We start from the raw sequence: 23,277 nt of genomic DNA, 5'->3' as shown, positions 1-23,277 counted from the left end.
TAGCTCCTAAGAATCGTTGTAGTTATGCCTGTCTTGTGTGTTTTCCTCTGTTCCTTATGCATGTCTCCGTGTCAATACTGCTATTTCTTTTTTTTTTTAATTTTAACAATTTATTGGGGCTGATACAATTCTTTTCACAGTTCATACATATACATACATCAATTGTATAACGCACATCTGTACAGTCTTTGCCCTAATCATTTTTTTCTCTTTTCTTCTTTTACATTTTATTAGGGACTCAAACAACTCTTACCACAATCCATACATATACATACATCAATTGTATAAAGCACATCCATACATTCCCTGCCCCAATCATTCTCAAGGCATTTGCTCTCCACTTAAGCCCCTTGCATCAGGTCCTCTTTCCCCCCCCTCCCCTTTCCCCCCTCCCTCATATGCCCTTGGTAATTTATACCTCGTTATTTTGTCATATCTTGCCCTATCCGGAGTCTCCCTTCCCCCCTTCTCTGCTGTCCCCCTCCCAGGGAAGAGGTCACATGTGGATCCTTGTAATCAGTTCCCCCTTTCCAACCCACTCACCCTCCACTCTCCCAGCATCGTCCCTCACACCCTTGGTCCTGAAGGTAGCATCCACCCTGGATTCCCTGTACCTCCAACCCTCATATGTACCAGTGTACAGCCTCTGTCCTATCCAGCCCTGCAAGGTAGAATTCGGATCATGGTAGTTGGGGGGAGGAAGCATCCAGGATCTGGGGGAAAGCTGTGTTCTTCATCGATACTACCTCACACCCTAATTAACCCATCTCCTCTCCTAAACCCCTCTATGAGGGGATCTCCATTGGCCGACACTTGGGCCTTGGGTCTCCACTCTGCACTTCCCCCTTCATTTAACATAATATATATATACACATACATATATACATATACACATATATACACATACATACACACACTTATATCTTTTTTTTTTTTGCATGATGCCTTATATCTGGTCCCTTGGGCACCTCGTGATCGCACTGGCCGGTGTGCTTCTTCCACGTGGGCTTATTTGCTTCTGAGCGAGATGGCCGCTTGTTCACCTTCAAGCCTTTAAGACCCCAGACACTATCTCTTTTGATAGCCGGGCACCATCAGCTTTCTTCACCACATTTGCTTATGCACCCATTTGTCTTCAGCGATCCTATCATGGAGGTGTGCAGTCAATGATATGATTTTTTGTTCTTTGATGCCGGGTAACTGATCCCTTTGGGACCACTCGATCACACAGGCTGGTGTGTTCTTCCATGTGGACTTTGTTGCTTCTGAGCTAGATGGCCACTTGTTTATCTTCAAGCCTTTAAGACCCCAGTCACTATCTCTTTTGATAGCCGGGCACCATCAGCTTTCTTCACCACATTTACTTGTTCACCCACTTTGGCTCCAGCCGTTGTGTCGGGAGAGTGAGCATCATAGAGTTCCAATTTAATAAAAGAAGGTATTCATGCATTGAGGGAGTGTTTGAGTAGAGGCCCAAGGTCCTTCCGCCACCTTAATACTTGACCTATACATATAGACACATAGATCTATTTCCCCATCCTCCTATATATATTTGCATGTACATGTCTTTGTCTAGACCTTCATGAATGCCCTTTGACTCCTAGCTCTTTCCTCCATCTCCCTTGACCTTCCTACTGCCCTACTACCATGCTTCATCGCCACCTGGGCTAGAGTATACCTCTTCTCTAAGCAACCTTACCCTTGATCATTTCCCACCAGGCCTGCCACTCCCCCTTCTCTACCATTTGGGGTCCCATGTTTTTCCCTTGTCCCTGGGTTTGTTAACACCACTTCATTACCCCCCTACCCCCCCACCCCAAGTCCCCCCGGAACTGTCAGTCCCGTTGTTTTTCATCCAGATAGTTCATCCAGCTTGTCCTATTCAGACAGACCTGTGGAGTCACTAACATGCACGAAAACTAGACAGAGGAACACAAAGCAACAGTATACAACCAGACAACAAAACAAACCACTGAAAAAGAACAGAACAAAACAGTTCACAAGAGAAAAGCTTGTAGTTAGTTCAGGGATCGTTTGCTGGCCCTTAGGAGCGTTTTCCAGTCCAGTCTGTTGGGGCACCACGCCCTGGCCCCCAAGTCCACTTTCAGCATTCCCTGGGGACCTTGCCACTCCATTCCCTTGCTGTTCCGCTGCACTCCCCCAGTGTTTTGCCTCGGTGTGGTGGGATCAGGTCAGGTGCAATTCCCACACTGTGTCTCCGGTGCTGTCCCCTGTATCGCCCTTAGTCACTGAGGGGCATCATGTCTCATAGTAGGGCCAGCCATGTTGTTCTCTCTGTGGACTGGCTGCTCTACTCAGGAACATCATCATCACGGCCTGGTGGGCCAGGCTGTGCTCCACTCTCTCCTCCTGCCCCTTCATCTGCTCCCGTGTGCTCTGATCAAATATGTCCATCTCCCATAGCTGCAAAGTCAATGTCGTCCTTTGGAACAAATTCTTTTCGGGGGAGGGGCAGGAATCCACTTAATTTATGGTGCTGGGGCCAGCCTCCCAGACCTCTCCACCGGTTCCCTCCTCCACACCGGGATATTGCATTCACACCTTGCGACACTGGGTTAAAGTCTGGCCCGACTTTCCCTGTGGAGATATAAACCATACCCTCCCCTTGGGTGGATTAATGTCCCATTTCTGTCATGCTGATTGTACTTACCTCAGGGGACTCATGTTGTACCTGTCCCTTTGGGTCTGGCTTACCTCGCTTAACATAATTCCTTCCAGCTCTTCCCATGAAATAACGTGTTTCATGTGCTCATCGGTGCTTTTTAGTGCTGCATAATACTCCATTGTGTGTATGTGCCAAAGTTTGCTAATCCACTCGTCTATCGATGGAAACTTAGGCTGTTTCCATGTCTTTGCTATTGTGAATTGTGCCGCAATAAACATTGGAGCGCATATGACTGGTCGTGTTTTATTTGCTGCTTCAACCGGGTATATGCCCAGTAGAGGGATGGCTGGGTCGTAAGGTAGATCAATTTCCATTTTCTTTAGGTATCGCCAGATTGGTTTCCACAGTGTCTGTACAAATCTGCACGACCACCAGCAGTGGAGGAGGGTTCCTACTTCACCACAGCCCCTCCAACACTTGTTGCTCTCTGATTTACTGATCTGGGCTAGCCTCAGGGGTGTTAGGTGGTATCTCATGGTTGTTTTGATTTGCATTTTTCTTATGGCAAGGGACTTCGAGCACTTTCTCATATATTTATTGGCCATATTGATCTCCTCTCTAGTGAAAGTTCTTCTCATTTCTTTTGCCCACTTCCTTAGGGGGTTAACTGTTTTCCTCTTTTTGCAGGTCATGATGGTGTTGTAGATTTTAGTAATGAGCCCTTTGTCTGACGTGTCATTACTAAAAATCTTCTCCCAGTCTGTGGGTTGCCTTGTCACCCTCTTGGCAAAGTCTTTCGAGGTGCACAGGTGTTTTATTCTTATTAGATCCCATTTGTCGATTTCCAGATCACCTGTGTGTGTCCCCTTTCCTGTTGCAGTGAGCCTATGTGCTCCCTGGGCCAGTGCTCTGAGATTAGTCCCGATTCCCTCCTTAATGGTCCTGATGGTTTGGGGTTTGACTTCTAGATCTGTGATCCACCTTGAGTGTATTCTTGTGCATGGGGTGAGGTAGACGTCTTGTTTCAACTTTCTACATGTGGATATCCATTGTTTCCAGCACCACTTATTAAAGAGGGCATCTGCTTCCCACTTGACGCTTTTGGGACCCTTGTCGAAGATCAGTTGTCTATATGCTGATGATTTTACTCCTGGGCTTTCTATTCTTTTCCACTGGTCTGAGTGTCTATCATTGTGCCAGTACCATGCTGTTTTGACCACTGTAGCTGTGTAGTAGGCATTAAAATCAGGTAGGGCGAGTCCTCCAATTGTGTCCTTCTTCTTGAGGAGTTCTCTGCTAATTCTGGGTTTCTTCCCTCTCCATATGAAGTTGGTGGTCAGTTTTTCCAATTCTTTGAAGAAGGTTGATGGTAATTGGATTGGTATAGCATTGAACTTGTAGAGTGCTTTAGGAAGAACTGTCATCTTTACTATATTCAGCCTACCTAACCATGAGCAGGGGAGCTTCATCCATTTGTGAAGGTCACTTTTGGTTTCCTGTAATAGGGTTTTATAATTATGCTTATAAAGGTCTTTAGTATTTTTTGTTAAGTATATTCCTAGGCATTTCAGTTTGTTCTTGGCTACTGTGAAGGGTACTTCCCTCTTAATCGCCTCTTCCATGGCCCTGTCCGATGTGTATAGAAACCCTACCGACTTCTGTTTATTGATCTTGTATCCTGCTACTCTTCCGTATTCCTCTATTGCTGTAAGTATTCCAACTGTGGAGTTTTGGGGGTCTTCAATGTATAGGATCATGTCATCTGCAAATAACGATAGTTTCACCTCCTCCTCTCCCAACTGGATCCCTTTGATGTCCTTCCGCTGTCTTATGTTGTTATCCAGAACCTCCAAAACGATATTGAATAGAAGAGGGGACAGGGGGCATCCTTGTCTTGTACCCTTTTTCAGTGGTATTGTTCTTGTCTTTTCTCCATTGACTATGATGTTGGCTGTTGGTCTTTCATAGATAGCTTGTATGAGCTTGAGGAACTTACCTTCCAATCCTATCTTCATGAGTGTTTTGATTAGGAATGGATGCTGGATGTTGTCAAATGCTTTTTCTGCATCTATGGATATTATCATATGGTTTTTATCCTTTTTCTTCTCGATGTGGTGTATGATATTGATGGATTTTCGGATGTTAAACCATCCCTGCATCGCTGGGATGAATCCTACTTGGTCGTGGTGAATGATATGTTTGATGTTCCTTTGTATTCTATTGGCCAATATTTTGTTAAGGATTTTTGCATCTATGTTCATTAGAGATATTGGTCTATAATTCTCTACACCTGTGGGGTCTTTTCCCTGTTTGGGTATCAAAGTAATGCTGGCTTCGTAAAATGAGTTTGGGAGCTTGCCGTTCTTTTCTATGTTATGGAATACTTTGTGGAGGATCGGTGTCAGCTCTTCCCTGAATGTTTGGTAAAATTCTGCTGTGTAGCCATCTGGCCCTGGGGCCTTTTTCCTTGGTAGGTTTTTGATGACACTCTCTATTTCTTCCTTCACTATGGGTTTGTTGAGGTTCTTGATCTCTGTCTCAGATAATCTAGGGATAGATTGTTTTTCTAAATATTTATCCATGTCTTCCAGGTTTCTGAATTCATTAGAATACAAACCTTCATAGTACTTTGTGATTATCCTTTTTATCTCATTGGGGTCTGTTGTTATTGCCCCCGATTCATCCCTCATCCTGGCTATTGATGATTGCTCCTTTCTATCTTTGGTAAGCTTTGCCAGGGGAGTGTCAATTTTATTAATTCGTTCATAAAACCAGCTTCTAGTTGCGTTAATCCTTTGCATTGTTCTTTTGTCTTCCCACTGGTTTAACTCCACCCTGATTTTTATTATTTCTTTTCTCTTGCTATTGGAGGGGTAGTTCTGTTGACTCTGTTCTAGTTGTTGGAGGTTTTGTGTTAACATATCTGTCATACGCCTTTCTTCTTTTTTCATGTATGCATTCAGTGATATCAAGCTACCTCTGATAACTGCCTTTGCAGTGTCCCATAAGTTTTGATATGTTGTATGCTCGTTCTCATTAGTTTCTAGAAATGTCCTGATATCCTCTCTGATCTGGACCTTAACCCATTCATGTCGCAGGAGATCGTTGTTTATTCTCCAATTGGTGGCCCTTGCTTTTCTGGGTGCCCTCCTATTAATCTCCAGCTTTATGGCATGGTGGTCTGAGAAAGACGTCTGGATAATATCTATGTGTTTGAATTTACTCAGGCTGGCCTTGTGCGCCAGCATGTGATCTATTCTTGAGAAAGATCCGTTTGGATTGGAGAAGAATGTGAAACCTTTTGCTTTTGGATGAAAGGCTCTATAGATGTCTATCAGGCCCTGTTGCCTAATTACATTGTTTAGCTCTCTGGCCTCTTTGCTGAGCTTCTTTCCCTGTGACCTGTCTTTCTCTGATAGTGGAGTGTTGAAGTCCCCCACTATTATTGTTGTTTCCGTGATTTCTTCTGTCATTTTTTTAACAGTTTGTTTGACGAAATTTGCCGCACTGTTTTGTGTTTTGGGTCTTTGCCTATCTTCCTTCATATCAGTGTACTGCGTTTGAGTGGAGGGTTTCTATCCTGTCCTCTTTTCCATCTGAGACCGTGTTGTCCTGGTACGTGTTGCTGGCATGTTGGCTTCTAGATGGAGATGGGCTATATGGTGGTCTCCTGGTGGTTCTAGTTGGAGCTTGATCTTCTGGCCATAGTGAGTCAGCCAGTATGTTCTGCAGGGTCGGGTGACTTGCAGTATATTTTTTGAGTTCTTCCTTGTCCTGGAAGACCCTTATCTTACCCTCTATCTTAATGGATAACTTGGCAGGGTATAGGATTCTGGGGGAGGCATTTTTATCTTTCCGTTTTTGGAAGATGTTGCTCCATTCTCTCCTCCTCTTCATGGTTTCTGCTGATAAGTCTGAGCATATTATTACCTGCGCTCCTTTGTATGTGACTGTCTTCCTTTCTCTTGATGCTCGTAGAATTTTCTCTTTTTCCTCTAAGTTGGATAATTTTACAATTATATGTCTTGGCGTGCTCTTCTTGGTGTTTAGCTTAGCCGGCGTCCTCTCTGCTTCCTGTATGAGAGTCGGATTCTCCTTTGTTAGTTTGGGGAAATTTTCTTCCAGGAATTCCTTTGCTATCTTGGCGGTCGATTTGTGTGTTATGTTGTGTTCCGGTAGACCGATTATTCGAATATTATTCCTCTTCATAGCATCTGTCATTGATCTCAGGCTGTCTTCTGTTTCTTTAATTTTCCTATCTGATTGTTTTTCTCGCTTGCTTCGTTTGGTTTGAGCGTCCTCGAGTTCACTGATACGGTTCTCAGCCTCCTCAAGCCTAGATATAGCTTCTGTGACCTTTTGTGTGGCCTCTGCTACCTCCTCTGTTAGTTTCTGCAGTTCGTTTTGGTGGATAGTATTCATCCCCTCTATTGTGGACTTCATCCCCTCTATTGTGCATTTCATCCCTTCTATCGTTGCATCCTTATTTTGGTTTGCTTCTCTTAGCTCCTGTATTACTGCAAGCAGAGTTCTGAAGATTTCCTTTTGTGGCTGATCTATATCTGTTTCTTCTATGAGTGACGTTAGGTCTGTTAAAGTGCCTCGTTTCTCTGATTTTTTTGTTGGGAGTGATGTGGTCTGTTGATTTTTCCTTGATCCTTTAATAGGCCCCATGCTTCTGGGAGACAGGAGTAACCTTATTGTGTGGAGGCTCAGGCCACTGTGCCGTCTCCTGGGGTGGCTGGGGCGGGCTACGGCAGGCTTAGGGCTGGCACTGAGGACCCAACAGGGCCCCAGGTGGTGAGAGCTGGCTGGAGCTCACTGACGGCTCCTCAGGGACTGCAAAGCCGAGACCCAGGCTCCACTGCAGGTGGAATGTTTGATCTGCCCGGGCTGTGAGCGGGCGCGGGGAGGCCCCTCGGATAGCTGCGCAGGCAGCTGCGCGACACTGCAGGGAACAATGGTGTTCGCTCTTCGCCCTTTTGGCGCGAAACCGCAGGGGGTAATGGCGCCGGCAAAGGAGGCTTGGCGCGAAACCGCAGGGTGCAATGGCGCCCTTCCTCCGCTCAGGCTCAGAGTCGCCGCCGCCGGGGTCCCCGCAGCACCCTGGGGAGGGCACCTACTCTTGTGCCTTGCGCAGGGAGGGGCCCTTGGTGGGCAGACTCAGCAGCGCGGGGCGCGGCGCTCCGCGGAAGCTCAGGGTCCGGGACAGGCGCGGGTTGAGCTATGGCTCCTGTTGGCGGGAAGTGCTCAGCGCAGGGTCCCCGCCAGGAGTGGAGCTGGCGCTAGGCTGCCAGGGGCTGGCGGGGGCGGGTGGGGGTGGGAGGCCGGCGCACGGAGGGCAGGTGGAGAGGTCCGCGGCAGCGGTGCGGGTGGATGGTCCCCCGTGGGGGTCGCCAGACAACCCGCGGGTCCGCTCCCCTGAGCTTGGATGAATGGAGGGAGGGACGTGGGCCCGAGGGCAGATCGCTGCCCTGCGGGGAGAGGGGAACTGCGGGAGAGGAAAGCTTCTCTCCCAGTGGGGATCCGCGAGTGGGGAGTGGGCCGCTGGAGTAGGGGAGCGTGACCTGCTGCGCCTGTCTAGGCAGGGCAGGCAAGCGGCTCTGGGCTGGCGTCCGGTTTGGGGATGGAGCCTAGGCCGGTCGCCAGTGAGCTCACGGCAGCTTAGTGGCCAGAGATGTCCCACTAGTCCGGTCCTCTTTCACCTAGACCCCTGCTCAGGACAAATACGTGGGGTAGGACTGGGGTGCTGTCCCAGGGGGATATTTCACTCACCAGACTCTTACTATTCAGCTACCTGGTCGCCAATCCCGCTTTGTTTGGAGGAGCTCTCAGAGTATGCCGGTGTCCCTGTCGGCCATCTTCCCCAGACCTTCACTGCTATTTCTATAACCCTGACGTGATTATATTTAGAATCTACTTGATTTGAGTATGACCGAATTAACACAATGAAAATTAAAAAATATAAAACTCACTGCCATTGAGTCAATGCTGACTCATAGTGACCCCCTGTGACTTTCTAAGACTGTAACTGTTTACAGGAGTAGAAAGCACCCAATCTTGAGCTACTGGTGGTTTTGAACTTCTGGCCATTTGGATAACAGCTCTGCTCCTATCTTAACTACTAAACTACCAGGACTCAACACAATGAAGAAAGCCCAATTTCCAAACACAATCATGTTTGTTACTGTTGTTGTTAGATGCTATCCAGTAGGTTAAGATTCATAGTGATGCTCTGTACCACAGAAAGAACACTGCCCAGTCCTGTGTCAATCTCAAATTGTTGATAGTTTGAGTCCATTGTTGAAGCCACTGTGCCAGTCCAGGCCCTGGAAGGTCTTCCTCTTTTTCACTGACCCTTAACTCTACCAAGTACGCCATGCTTTTTCCGTGACTGGTTGCTACTGACAACATGACCAAAGTCCGTGAAAGAAAGTCTTGCCATCCTTGCTTCTCAGGAGCATTCTGGCTGTACTACTGCCCAAACAAAGGTTTGCCTTCCACAGTATGTTGTTCTTCTCCGTCACTGTAGCTCAGCAGCATCAATTCTGTGTCTTCCTTATTCATTTCCCAGTATTCCCAGGCACGTGAGGCTATTGAAAATCTCATGTCTTGAGCAATATGTATTTGGAAAGTGACCATCAAGTTGGCATCACCTCATGGGGTTCTTATTGATTGACACAATGGATGTAGATTCGTTGGCCTTTCTTTTAAGGCATCTCTGAGCAGACTCAAACCTCCAGCTCTCTGTTAGCAGTTGAGAGTATTAACTGTTCCTACTAGCCAGGAATTCCTTTGTAGGTATTGGGTCCAGGATACAATATGTATTTTGTGGGGAACACTTTTCAGTGCTATGAAGTTGATGGACTCTCTGGCTTATCTCATTATCCTCTGCCACTAAGCTGCCTTTTCCAATCTTTTCTCTCTTGTGTCTGCACTATGGGTTGGGTTGCCAATAGTAAAGGCATGGACCTGTCCATCAAATAAATACACATACAGATTCATCATTTGCCCTCTTTTCCTGCGTTATCCCCTTACCTATCATCCCAAATAGAATTTATGACCCTTTGCGACTTTTCTTATTAAGAAAATGATTGATGCCATGGCATCAATGCCAGGGGATGGAGGACTCAACAATGTCAAAAATGTAATATGCCATTAGGTGCCTGACCTGGTCATTGGGCTCATTTGCGGTCTTTGCTGGTAGTGTTTTCTCTGAACAATACGACTGCTGAGGAGGACCAAGGTGGTGGTCGTCCATGCAGCAAGTGGCTAAAGGAGCCTTTCAATTTCATTTTTAATAGGAAAATAAAACCAGTTACTGTATCAGCAAAAGCTCTTCAGCAAAATCAGATCATTCTATGGTCCATGGCTCTTTATTGTGATTGGAATCATGTCACTAGAGATACACATGATAAAATGCTGCCTCCTAGGTTTGTGGAAACAAGCAAAAAGTTGAGTTTTCAAAGTTTTATTAAATATTACTCTCTTGAGACAACAGAACTGTAGGAACATTAGGAAGGGAACGATCTTAAATGAGCCAGGGTGAAATTGAAGCTGTAGGGGGTCTCTTCTGTGTGTGTGGGAGTTTTCTCATGGGAACATTACCTCAGCCTCCCTTTGTTGAGGAGACAAGACTCGGTCCACTCACTGTTCCTTTACAGCGACCAAGGGACCATCAGCCCTTCACTTGGACTTGGAATCAGGTACCCTTGAGCTTGAATATGAATGTCCTAAGCTATTTAATCCTCATTGGGTTACTATGAGAATTAATGAGCATGCTTATAATGAGGCTTTCACAATGCCTGGCTCAGAACAAGTGGTCAATAAATCATAGCTGCTATTGGCATCATTATTGTTATTGGGCTTGGTCATCATGGTACATGACAATCTGTGAGCTCCACCACATCATTGTCTCTGGGTGTCTTAACAGACTTCCCTCTGTGCCCAGGCTTCACTGCTGAACCATTGCCAACTCCTCCCCTTCAAAGCAGGAGGGAAGGAAGGCATCCTCTTCCTTTCCCGGGGTTGTAAAGTGATAACCTCTAGGCACTTTCACATTCCTTGACACAGAGCCGCAATCTAACAATAGATGCTCTGAACGGAACTGCACCGAGAGCCTTCAGGGCATGGTCCAGAGCCCAAACGGTCTGAGCTCTTTGGACCACCTGGTAGGAAATTTCAGATCCCAGAGCCCTCCCAAGGAGTGCCAACCTCTGTAAGAGAGATCATAGCACAATCCTACTTTGTTCCTGCACAGAAATTGCTCCTGTGGTACACAGTGTACCTTATCTATAATGCCATCAGCCACCTGCCAACTCCCCGCAGACAGAGGACTCCACGCTACCCTAATTACATAGTAGTGTCCTCAGGGCTCAGTCCTTGAGTGGTGTAAGTAGTTAATTAAAATGTGCTTGGTTGCTAAGTGCAAGCTTGGAGCTTCAAGTCCATCCAGAGGGATGCTAGATAAAATGCCAAAATATCATAACCATTGAAAACCTTATGGAACACACATCTAGTCTACTCTGACACACATAGGGGTGCCATAGGTGGGAACCAACTCCGTGGCTGTAGTAATTTCCTGCTGGTTTATAAGGCTAGTAGTAGTTGTTGTTAAGTGCCATAGAGCCAGCTCTGACCTATAACCACCGTATGTACAACAGAACAAAGCCCTGTAAGGTGCTGCTCCTTCCTTGCGATTGTTCCTATACCGCAGCCTATTGTTCCCACAGTGTCAGTCCATCTCATGAAGGGCCTTCCTCTTTTTCACTGCCCGTTCACTTTTGCAAACATGATGTGCTTCTCCAGGGAATAGTCTCTCCTGAAACTATGTCCAAAGTAAGAAAGACAAAGTCTTGCCATCCTTACCTCTAAGGAGCACTCTGTCTGTACTTTTTCCAAGACAGATTACCTTGTTCTTTTAGCAGTCCATGGTACTGTCAATTTTCTTCTCCAGCACCACAATTCAACTGCATCGATTCTTCTTCTCTCTTTCTTATCCAATGTCCAGATTTCACATGCATATGAGGCGATGCAGAATAACATGGTTTGGGTCAGGCATACCTTAGTCCTCAAAGTAACACCCTTGCTTTTCAATACTCTAAAGAGATCTTGTGCATCAGCTTTACCTAAAATGATGTGCCGTTTGACCTCTTGACTGCTGCTTCCATAAATAAGCATTGATTGTGAATCCAAGCAAAACAAAATCCTCGACAACTTCAACCTTTACTCCATTCATCAGGACGTTACCACTGGTACAGTCACGAGGAGGTTGGTCTTTTTCACACTGAGCTGTAACCCATATGGAAGGTGGCAGGCCTTGATCTTCATCAGCAAGTGCTTCAAGGCCTCCTCACTTTCAACAAGCAAGTTTGTGTCATCGTTATATCGTAGGATGTTAATAAGCCTTCCTCCGATTGTGATGCCACATTCTTCTTCTGCCAGTAGTTGGATGGACTGCGTGTTTTATGTCCTCATGGGTTCTATTATTATAGTTGAGATAATATTTGCAATAGCTGTTACAGTAAAAACTCATGACTTTTCATATATAAGTATGAATTTGGAGCTTTTCCTTGAAAAAATAGGCTAGAATAACCTTAGGGTCCCTGTGGATGAGAAGAATAATAGTACCACATGGTTAATAACAAATAAAATGTTTAATATACAAATGTCTTTTTTTCACTCCTTTACATCCACTCCCTAGTTCATTCAACATCAGTTTGTAAATTCTTCTAGAGTCACTGTACTTTCATTGTATATTATAATATCATAAAACTGGAGAGTTCCTAGAAGTAGCTGGTTCTGAGAACTAGTTCCAGAGAACTTAGGAGATGTATCTAAATTCCACATAAATCTCATGGCAAAAGAAGCATCCAGATTCCCTGTTTTAGTCTTTCTCTACATAAAGAGTAAAAGAGTGAAGAAAATATTCTAAAACTGATTGTGCTGATGATGGCACAACTCTTCTTCTTAATGTGATTGAACGATTGAATTGTATGACATGTGAGTTACAGGAGGGGGTACCCCCCAAAATGGAATTTTAAATAAATTAAAAGATCATTTTATTGGGGGCTCTTACAACTCTTCACATCAATTGTATCAAGCATATTTGTATATATGTTGCCACCATTCTTTTCTGGACATTTATTTTCTATTGAGCCCTTGAGTATCAGCTCCTCTCTTTTCTCCCCCGCCCCCCAACCAGCCTCATGTCCCTTGATAAATTATATATTATTATCCTATCTTATACTGACTACTATCACCCTTCACCCATAGTTTCTGCTGTTTGTTTTTCAAAGTTATGTATTTACATTTTTTTAAAAACAACCTTATCACCTTCAAAGTATTCTCCATTACACTTAATACATTTGTCAAATCTGCAATTCCATTCTTGGAAACATTTTTCAAACTCATCTGTTTGGATGGCTGACAGCAGCTCCCTCATTTTTTTCTTCACTTCCTCTACATCACCAAATTAGTCTTTTCATGCCCCTTTACATTCACAGAAACAAAAAGAAGGTCAGATGAGTCAGGTGCATGGTGGAGGAGAGGTATCCTGTTTTATGCCCCAAACTGGTGCGCCGAGATGGCTGCCTGCACAGATGCTTTGTCATTGTGGCCAAACCAGTCACCTATCTGCCATAAATCATGCCTTTTTTGCCACACACTGTTATGAAATCTTTTCAGAACCTCTACATAGAAAATTTGATTAAAAGTCGGACCTGGTGGAACGAAATCCAAATGCACTTCCCCCTCCCCCCCCCCCGACATTTTTGTCAGTTCAGGAAGTTGACAGACATCCAGAACAAGGTTTGTCATCAATCAACATTTCGACATTTTTGAAATGAGAAAAGCACTTATACGCTTGAGTTTTTCCCATAGCACTGTCCTTGTAAGCTGTGTTCAACATCACAACAGCTTCTGCAGCATTTTTCCCTGAGCAGAAAACACAATCTCACAGCCACATGCTGTTCTCTTAAATCGGCCATCTCAACAAAAGGTTCCAGTGAAACTGCTATACTTAAAAGTTCACTGTGACCAGAGAGAACCTTCCCAAGTGATGCCACTGGGTGCACTGACTCAGAGCAAGTTGCTCAACGATCACCTAGTGAGAAAAAGGCATACTACAAAAGTTTAGCTCCCCCGGGCACAATGCAGATGTATTTGGGGGACCCTCTCTTATGTCAATAAAACTGTTGGGGGAATAAAGAAAGGAACGTAATGGTAATCTCCAGCTTCGTAGGGCATCTGTCAATTCCCAACAAGTTTCAAAAACGTTGTCATAATTAGGTTTCCTGTCCACTTGGTTGGGCCAGGATTCTCAGTAGTTTGGCAGTTAAAGCCTAGAAGCCCCCAGTCATCACTTCACATGCATTTGAAAGTTGGACCATGAGTAAGGAAGTTCAAAGAACCAGTGCGTTTGAATTATATTGCCCTATGTTCCCAGTATTGGGTCACATCATGGGGAAGGCCTCAACTGTCAAATTACAAGCATCCTGGCCCAGCCAATTGGACACAAAACCTAACTATCGCAGGTGGGCTCCTTGGCTGGAGGCTAGATTGGTTGTCAATAACAACCATAATAAATTACCATTTAGTCCATCCCAACTAATGATAGCCTTAAATGTGTCAGAGTTGAATTGTGTTCCGCAAGGTTTCAATGGTTGATTTTTCACAAGTTGGTTACCAAGGATTTTCTTCCCCCCAGACACTTCCACGTAGAATTGATCTTCTTGACACTTCCACGTAGAATTGATATACTTGAACATCTAACCTTTTGGTTAGTAGCCAAGTTTGTTAACCATTTACACCACCTAGAGACTCTAGGTTGTTAATAGCCTGGATCAATTTCTTTGCTATCTGAAAAGAAAAAACTAATAATCCAGGCAAGCAGTGTGTGCTTCCTGATTCAACAAGAAAAGATCAAACTAGTTCCACAAGTAACCCTTACCAGCTACATTACCAGCTACAGGTAACTTACCCTTTTCTGTATCTTAGTATTTCCTATTTGCTCTACATTGTATCTTCCCATTAAACCATGTTATTCCCTACCATGATTTCTTGTCCGGGCCATCAACTTTAATGTACAACCTTCACAGACACATTTTTTAAATTGAAGTAAATACAATCCTAGGATTCTTTTTCTGTTGCCTCTGTAATAGTAATCCCTCAAGAAAGAAAACTAAGAAACAAATCCAACCAGTTCTTGCAACGTAGGCCTGTCCTTACAAATCCGCTTCGGCTACATCTTATCTGAGTCTGTTCTTGCGAGTCCTTTTGTAACTCTACAGCATAAGAGGTTGCTAATGTTTTCATAGCCAATCTGATAAGGACCAACCTCTAACTCTAACAATTTAGTAATAGGTGTGTTGGGCTTGGCACTCATTCCTTTCCACCCTCCTTTGCAACTGGCATGGAAGTTCACTCGCTAGGCACTGGCATGCTCAGTCAAGGACAAGATGTCTCTTTGGAACCTACCACTGAGCTTTGCTGGAACGATTCAATTTTACTTTATTTCAAAAGCAAGAAGTTGACATTGTTCTTCGGGCAGCTCTCTGAGTAAGGGTATGGGAATTGCTAAAAGGCTAAGCAAACAAACAAAACAAACAAATCCATTGTCCAATGGATTCTGAGACCTCATCTGTAACAGAGTAGACTTGCTCCATAGGGATTTCCTGGGTGTAATCTTAAGAGAAGCAGTTCATGAAGTCTTCTTCAGCAGAGCAACTTTAGGTAAATAGCTGGTCACAGAATGCTTGTCCCACTCAGGCTCTCTGAGAGGAGGCAGGATCCAGGAGATCAGTACCTTTCTTAGATCATCAAGAGCATCTTACTTCTACTCTATTTTGTTTCCAGTCTCCACTTTTCTAGCTCCCTCCTTTGCACTCCCATAGCTCACAATAACAACCCTCATCCTGACTGGGACACAGTGGTGCTTTTAAGCCAACTAGATCTGGGTTCAAGTTCTGCCCATGGGTTGTATACTTCATCTCAGTAAGCCTCAGTTTCCTCACCAGCCATTTCCATAAGTTAGAATCAGCTCTATGATTTGGTTAGAGTTTGGTTTTATCTTTTTTATCTAGGCAGGTAGCCACATTCCGTGGTTCTCAAACTGGCTGCACTTTAGAATCACCTGGAGAACTTTCAAAGTCTCTATACCCAAGTCCCAAATGGGAGTCTACAGGGGTGGGACAAGACCCTCCCTCTCAAGGATTAATACACAAGGATGACCTGGAGATCTTGTTAAAATTCAGATTCTGGTTTCTTTTTAAAAATTGTTTTTATTGTAAATTAGATGAAGGCATTACAGAGGAGTTCATCTATCTTCTATGCAACCACTGATGCACTTTTTTGTCTCAACTTAACCATTTCAAACTCCATAATGCACCATCATTCATCCCATTTCCTCCCTGTGTTTCCGGTTCCATTTTCCCTTCTTTCTTAACCCCCCTTCCTAGACTAGCTACTGGGGCTCTTGGGTTACCTTGGGTAACTTTTTGATATTGAACAGCTGCTTGTTCTAACACAGGGTTGAATTCAGCTCCAGACCTGAGGCCAGCTAAGGGCCATAGTCCTGAAAGTGCCACTAGTCTCCATCTGGTCATTAAACCCACACTCTTTGATGATTTTGAGTTCATTTCCACATTTCTCTTTCACCCTATCCAGGACCTTCTGCTGTGACCATTTGCAGAACAGTTAGTAGTGGTAGCCGAGCACCATGTAGTTCTTCTGGTCTCAGAATTGCGGGGACTAATATTTGCATGGTCCATTAGTTCATTGGACTAATTGTTGCATGTGTCTTTGCTTTTTCATCATGCTTCTTTCCTCTGGACAGGAAGAGACCAACAGTTGTATCGTCAACGACTTCTCATAAGCTTTAAGCCTCCAGGCACAGTACTTCACGTTAGGAGGTAGAACCCTGTCTTGGTGAATTTTGCAATGCCTATATTGACTGTGGTGTCCCCTGAGACGATGGCCTAAGCTTCAAGGCTTAGATATTTGTTCCCTCAAACGAGGTCTAAGAATTTATCATAACTTTGCCCTGTATACTTTATCATACTCATAGTTATATTTGGGTATATTTAGAGCAAAAGGGAGTACATATATACAAATATACTCTGTCAAACCTATATGTACATGTGGGCATGTTCCCCCACTCCCTCTTCCACCTACTCAGTCTGCAGGTCTATCCAAGCAGCTACTCATAGATCACCACTATTGCAGGATTGTGTAGATTGCAGTGTTGGTCTTTGTTGTCTTTACCTCTGGAAATCTTCCCAATCCCTTCCCTTGCCTCCATCATTTTGGGGTAGCTTCTCTCTAACTGTATATGTCCTTGCCCTTTATCCAAGTTAACACTTGTCTTCCCTCTAGCTTTGTGACCCCATCCATCCTCCCACCCCCGAGAACCACCAAAGAACGTTTCCCTTATTAGGGAAACCTTTTGTTTGATGTTTATGATGGTAAGTCCATTTGATGAACTTCCCAGGTACGCACTGGTCTGTAGAGGACCACTTTGAGTAGTATGTCTAGATAAAGCTCTACTTGCTTACTGTCCAGGGGCTTCCTCCTAACTCAGACCCAGGTCATCTATTTTCCCCAACAGTTTTCTTGGCATATAATTCACACATCATCAATTCATTAGCTCAACCACATCAACAAGAGTTGTACGATCATCACCACAATCGGTTTTATCATGGGTCATCTCTTGAGTCCCCATCCTTGTCCTCCTCTATCACGCTGGCGTAGCTGGTGATTGTGCTGGGATTCTACATTTAATGACCAATATATTAGTGCATTCTGAGTATGTGGCCTTGGCACCTTCCTGCTGCAATCCATGTTGAAGACCGCCCTTACTATTTCCTCTTAACTGTATTCAAGGCATTGGTGGTTCAGTGGTAGAATTCTTACCTTCCAGGCAGGGAATGTGGGTTGAATCTGTCATCTGTCAGCAGAACCTTGTGTCTTGATACGATGCTGAACAGGTTGTAATGGCGCTTCCAGGCTAAAATGCCCTAGAAGGAAAGGCTGGTGATCTCATTACAAAAATCAATCAGTGGTATTGATTGGGATCCAATCCCCAGCCAAGTACGGGGATAGGCAAGGACTGGGAAGCATTTCATTTCATTGCGCATGGATTTGTCATGAGTCAGGGGCCAATTCAAGGTGCAAATTAACAACAGCACCACAGCGGACCACCTTGTTTCCCGACTCTCTGCCCATTGCTGGTAGCCAGGCTGTCTCTTGAGTGAGTGTCTACTTGGGCATCGCTATTGTTAAGTCATTTGAGTCATATAGTAAGGAACAAAACCAAATGTCCCTGAAAAAAAAAATGCTAGGAGAGCATGATGCCTACACAGTGCTGGGACCCCTGCTGTTCCAAAATCCCAGGCTAGAATGAACTGTCGGCTTCTCCCTACAGTCTCTGCAGGTCCTCCGTGGAGATCAGGGCAACCATTATCTCTCCCAGAGGCTTAGAGCACAAAGACTTCAAGGGCAGTAATGGTTTCCCAAATGTATATTGCCTTGTTCTCTCCTAGGTCAATCTTCTCCATAAGATAGCAAAGAGGTCTTGCAATGTATAGAAGCACAATTGAATGTAGAAAAAGTATCTGAATGGGAAGTTAAAGTTGGAAAAGAATGATTCTAATGCTGATTCCGCTAAAGCAGCATCCACGAAACAAAACATCTTTTAAGCAAAATTACCTTTTTCTTTATTTAGAGCCTAAGGGCCCCAGTAAGAAACAATTCCCCATCTGGACAATACTAACTATTGACCATTCAGTCTCTCAGTTTGGGACTATTTAAATAAACAAATAATAACTTCTTTCTCTTCTCTCTTTTGTTTCCCAGAAGAGCAACAGCGGCAGGAACATTTGCTATAGCATGAATCTAGACTGTCCTCAAAAGCTAAATAATGCAAGTCTGTTCTTTCAACATCCCCGTAGCATCCCAATTCTATTTCAACTGTGTGCAGGCTTAAACTGAAATCCTGAACGAACCTAGAACATAGGGGAAGTGCTGGGAAACTCGAATTCCTACAAGAGTGCTTCAAGAAGTTCATGGGAAATAGGATTAAAAGATAGGGGACTTTTCCATGAAGTTTTTGAAGCCTCTTCATATTTACTTGGGAAGGGAATGGCCACTGCACTCCAATCTGCACACAGCAGGGAGGCAAATATACACAACCACAACTGCACCGCTCTGGTTGGGAGTGCAGAGAAGAAAGGGGGTGGGGCGGGGTATTCCTGCCAGTCCTAGGCCAAAAAGAGGCTTATCAAGCCTCTAGAATGAAGTCTGTCTCAGATTGGCCCCCAATTGGTTCATTGGATTCTTCTTGACAATACATATTAAGGACTCCATAAGTATGTTCTTGAGGATCTTGGGCCTCTACTCAAGCACTCCCTCAATGCATGAATACTTTCTTTTATTAAATTGGAACTCTATGATGCTCACTCTCCCGACACAACTGCTGAAGCCAAAGTGGGTGAACAAGTAAATGTGGTGAAGAAAGCTGATGGTGCCCGGCTATCAAAAGAGATAGTGACTGGGGTCTTAAAGGCTTGAAGATAAACAAGCGGCCATCTAGCTCAGAAGCAACAAAGCCCACATGGAAGAACACACCAGCCTGTATGATCGAGTGGTCCCGAAGGGATCAGTTATCAGGCATCAAAGAACAAAAAACCATATCATTGGCTGCACACCTCCATGATAGGATCGCTGAAGACAAATGGGTGCATAAGCAAATGTGGCAAAGAAAGCTGATGGTGCTCGGCTATCAAAAGAGATAGTGTCTGGGGTCTTAAAGGCTTGAAGGTGAACAAGCGGCCATCTAGCTCAGAAGCAAAAAAGCCCACACGGAAGAAGCACACCAGCCAGTGCGATCATGAGGTGCCAAAGGGACCAGGTATAAGGCATCATGCAAATATATATATATATATATATATATATATATATATATATATATATATATATACCATATTGAATGAAGGGGGAAATGCAGAGTGGAGACCCAAGGCCCAAGTGTCGGCCACTGGAGATCACCTCATAGCGGGGTTTAGGAGAGGAGATGGGTTAGTCAGGGTGCGAGGTAGTACCGATGAAGAACACAGCTTTCCCCCAGATCCTGGATGCTTCCTCCCCGCCATCTACCATGATCCGAATTCTACCTTGCAGGACTGGATAGGGCAGAGGTTGTACACTGGTGCATATGGGGGCTGGAGGCACAGGGAATCCAGGGTGGATGATACCTTCAGGACCAAGGGTGTGAGGGGTGATGCTGGGAGAGTGGAGGGTGAGTGGGTTGGAAAGAGGGAACTGATTACAAGGATCCACATGTGACCTCCTCCCTGGGAGATGGACGGCAGAGAAGGGGGGAAGGGAGACTCCGGATAGGGCAAGATATGACAAAATAACAATGTATAAATTACCAAGGGCACATGGGGGGGGGCGTGGGGAGGGAGGGGAAAAAAAAGAGGACCTGATGCAAAGGGCTTAAGTGGAGAGCAAATGCTTTGAGAATGATTGGGGCAGGGAATGTGCGGTTGTGCTTTATACAATTGATGTATGTATATGTATGGATTGTGATAAGAGTTGTATGAGCCCCTAATAAAATGTTTTAAAAAGAAGAAGAAAAAAGTATGTTCTTGATTTTGATGCCTGATAGCAACTGCAACCACATTTCAAAACGACCCTGAAAATGTCTGACAACAAATGCAGCATTCTTCCAATCACCCCCATGCTTCACAGCCTTTTCACCCTCCAACACCGTCCCCCACTCCATCCCTTCAAAGTCTGTTACATCCTTGGAATAAACAGTGTCAATGTTGCTACCCAGCTATTGTGGCTTGACCTGAGTGAGAGGAAATGGTTCTCTCAGACTGCCTGGAATATTGCTCATTTTACTGAACGCAAACCATTAGACCCCTGAGAAGGAGCAATCGAGGGCAACCACTCTGAAACATAAATTTTATTTCAGATGGTGTTTCGCTTTTAGATGTGAACGCTAGTTAATGATGGGAAATCATGTCAGATAATTCCAGAAATAGTTTCTAGCCGGTCTTTACACGTGTGTATGGGGGGAATGGGCGGCAAGCACGCAAGCTCCTTAGGCTTCAATTTCCCTTTTCTCAAAATGAAGATAATACAATGTCTTTGAATGTGTGCACTAAAAATGTTCATAAATAAATATTTTCAAAATTTTAATGTATGAAAGGATTCATGGGCTTTTGTGAGATCCCTATTGACGATATCTAGCCTCTATCACATCATGATGAAATAGAAAGAAAACTGCCACAGAAAATGTAGATGATATTGTAGAACAGTACATGTAAAATTGTGAGAATGGTATGTATTTTGCTATATGTTTACCCCAATTAAAATAACAATATGAAAAACTGTAATATATTTATATATGAATATATATTTCTGGGAAAAGATGAAACCATACTTCCCAATTCAATGGTCAGAAAATGCATTAGGCTCCAAAGGCAGTCTTCCTCTTGTACTGGTGGAGGTTTGCTTTCCGGCTCAGCTCCTGAAGGAGAGGATGAGGGTGTACTGTCATTAGAAAAGACATACCAGAGAGGCTCTTCTCCTGCACGTCTGTAATTAGGCTCCTACACAAAGGCTCTTCTCTTTTCTATATGGGTACAGCCGTTCCCAGACTCCTTCCAGGGATGGCTCTTTTCCAAAATCTTTCCTCACTTATGCTCTCAATTTCCTGGGCTCATCCTCGTTGGCTCTGCCCCACCTTTCTCTGTGGGTCCCAGTTACAGCACACTGTGCAAATCAGCAAACTGAGAGCAGGGAGGAGCAATTCCTGGGACTCTTGCCGCCCGCTAGGTAGGCTGTTGGGGAGGGCAGAGCTAACGCGCTTAAGAGAATTTTCATATTGCTTTCCAAGATTAAAATAAATGAACAAAGAGCAAAAAAAACCCCACATCATTTCTGATATTATGCGAACATACATCTGAGTATCCCCATAGCATGAAAGAAACCGAAATGTTTGATCTATCCAAAATCAGCCTGCAGCCCTCCTGCAGCCCCACAACCATCACCAAACCAGACTTCCCAATTTGCACCTGTCACCACGCCCCAGACGAGGTGAATGCTCTAGTACTTTGAATATGCAATCAACAATGGTTCTCTTTCCCTTTTTATTTTTCATGCCAACATCAACAAATGCAAGTGGTGACTGTACTGGGATCAGAGGAGCCCAAATAAAGGCTAGCCTAGCATGAAGGTCAGCAGCCCATCTGATACATCTCAAACAACCAGAGGAAGGCAAGCAGCTCACGACAGCTGTGCAGACCGACTCCTCTGCATGTAAAGTCTGGACCGCAAATGTTGCATTTTAATTTTTTTTTTTGCATAACCCACGGGAGACAAGTTACTCCTTCAAGGACTTTCCTCTTTTGTTGATTGTACCTTGGGCGTATGGAACGAGACATTGACTTAAGGTTTTGAAAGTCCCTAGAATTGGGCAATTTCTTGGAATACTGGGGTAACCTGCAAAAAGAGGGGTGTGGGGTGAGGAGCCTGGTGGTTAGGCAAAGGGCCAAGAAGAGAAGTTTCCCAGAAACTGCTGGATCTGTTCTCCGCAGTTCTGCTCCAGAAATATGATCCCTTCTCTTTAGACTTGCCCTTGATATGAGCTGCTCTTTCCCATGTAAAGTTTTTCGAGCTTACAGACAGGACACTGCTTCACAGCTGGGATGCCCATGACTTTTTTGTGTAACACAGAAATGAACAAAGATAGAAATGGGAAAAGTTGAGTTGGCTCTTTGGCCAGAGTTTGCTCACACAGTCAGAAAGATACAGAACAGGTAAATCAATGTAGAAATGAACATTTCTGTAGAAAACTGGCAGGCATTCAGACTAGATCAGATAGTCGTAAAAATTGGGATTTCTTCTGCTGTGGACTGGCTCTTGCAGCCAGCCATCTGTTGGTAGCCCCGCTCATGGGAGGGTTTGCAGTACAGCCACTATGACGACTAACTTTAAAAGGTTGGGAAAGTTGAGAGAAGGAATAAAAATAATAGGAGGATCCAAAGTATTGTGAGGACTTGCTAAGTATCAGACAGTGCATGTAATTTACATGGTCTCCATAATCCTTGTTAGGCAGATACGATTAGCAAATGGATTTTAGAGATAGTAGATACATTTTCTACTCTTGCTGTTTCGAATTACCACAGCCTTAGTGGCTTAAAAAACACAGATTTATTATCTTACAGTTCTTTAAGTTAGAATTTCAACACGGGGATAGTGGTTACACACTGGGCAGCCAACTGCAAGGTCCACCGTTTGAAACCATAAGCCTCTCCATGGGAAAAAGACAAGCTTTTGTACACCTGTGAAGAGTTCTAGTCTCAGAAGCTGGGTTAGTCCAGGTAGACCAGAGAAACAAAATTCATAGACACTCATATGGGTGTAGGAGATAACTTTATATACAAGAGCAATTGAGTATTGAAAAAACATCCCAGCCCAGTCCAGATCAAGTCCATAAGTCTGATATTAGCCTACATGTCCAATACCAATCTATAAAATCCTCTTCAAACTCATGAAACATATGCAATGACACCGAATGCATGAAGATGACAGGCCAGTTTGTGCAAAGTCTTATGGATCCAGTGGCATTGTAAGCATCTCAG

The sequence above is a fragment of the Tenrec ecaudatus genome, chromosome 2 (assembly GCF_050624435.1).
Source record: "Tenrec ecaudatus isolate mTenEca1 chromosome 2, mTenEca1.hap1, whole genome shotgun sequence".
Taxonomy (NCBI): domain Eukaryota; kingdom Metazoa; phylum Chordata; class Mammalia; order Afrosoricida; family Tenrecidae; genus Tenrec; species Tenrec ecaudatus.
This window is presented reverse-complemented; position numbering follows the sequence as displayed.